This window comes from Desmodus rotundus, chromosome 9 (genome assembly GCF_022682495.2).
Source record: "Desmodus rotundus isolate HL8 chromosome 9, HLdesRot8A.1, whole genome shotgun sequence".
NCBI classification, from domain to species: Eukaryota; Metazoa; Chordata; class Mammalia; order Chiroptera; family Phyllostomidae; genus Desmodus; species Desmodus rotundus.
In genome coordinates, this window is record NC_071395.1 from 46129694 (window position 1) to 46130999 (window position 1306).

Genomic DNA, 1306 nt, shown 5'->3' on the forward strand with positions numbered 1-1306 from the left:
ATGTTGGGGGGTACGTTAAAGGTTATGATATGTACCAAAATTGATATTGATTACTTTGTTGCAAAATATGGTTGTAGCTTTTCAACTATGCTAGCATGATTGCCATTTGTATAAAAACTAATCGTGCCACCTTTTTCTTTCGTACTAGTCACCTCCACCACATGGTATGAGGCAATAATACCCCAATTTCAGAATTTCATCTCCTGGGACTATCAGAGGAGCCAGAACTGCAACCCCTCCTATATGGGCTGTTCCTCTCCATCTACCTGGTCACTGTGTTGGGAAACCTGTTCATTATCCTGGCCGTCAGCTCAGTCTCCCACCTCCACACACCCATGTACTAATTCCTCTCTAACCTGTCCTTGGCTGACATCTGCTTCACCTCCACCACTGTCCCAAAGATGCTGCTGAACATCGAGACACAGAGCAAAGCCATCACCTATACAGGCTGCATCACTCAGATGTATTTTCTCATACTCTTTGCAGGGTTGGGACAACTTCCTCCTGACTGTGATGGCCTATGACAGATATGTGGCCATCTGCCACACCCTGCACTACAGGGTCATCATGAACCCCCGGCTGTGTGGACTGCTGGTTCTGGTGTCCTGGATCACAAGTGTCCTGAATTCCCTGTTACATAGTTTAATGTTGTTGTTACTGACCTTCTGTGCAGAAGTGGGAATCCCCCACTTTTTCTGTGAAATTAAGAGATGATCCTAGTTGTCTGTTCTGATACCTTTCTTAATGACATGGCTATGTGTTTGGCTACTTGGCTGCTCATTGGTGGTCCTTTAGCTGGGATCCTTTACTCTTATTTTAAGGTTGTGTCCTCCATACAAGCAATCCCATCAGTTCAGGGGAAGTATAAAGCATTTTCCACCTGTGCATTTCACCTCTCGGTTGTCTCCTTATTTAATGGTGCTGTCCTAGGCATGAACTTCAGCTCTGCTGGTACTCACAGCTCACAGTCAAGTGCAGTTACCTCAGTGATGTACACTGTGGTCACACCCATGCCGAACCCCTTCATCTATAGCCTCAGGAGCAAAGACATAAAGGAGGCTCTGAAGAGAGTTTTGGGGATGGCAGGTAAATGAGGGACTATTGTTCTGAGGCTCAAAATGTGACCTTGATTGCAAGGTCAATGTCTCAGAACCAGAAGCTGTGACTGATCTCTGGGATAGACTGGTTTCTTCTCTTTATTTCCTGGCATGTCCATTTCCTTGTATTCATGTTCTCCAACAACTTAAGTAACTACCTTGCTAAGCTTCTGTAAAATATGTGGATAGTTTTCCCTTTGACCATTAAC

At 44.9% G+C, this 1306-nt stretch overlaps 1 pseudogene; it reads left to right on the forward strand.

Annotated features, from left to right (window-relative positions):
• On the forward strand, positions 1 to 1094 carry LOC112322339 (olfactory receptor 7A10-like; annotated as a pseudogene).
• The last annotated feature ends 212 nt before the right edge of the window (positions 1095 to 1306 follow it).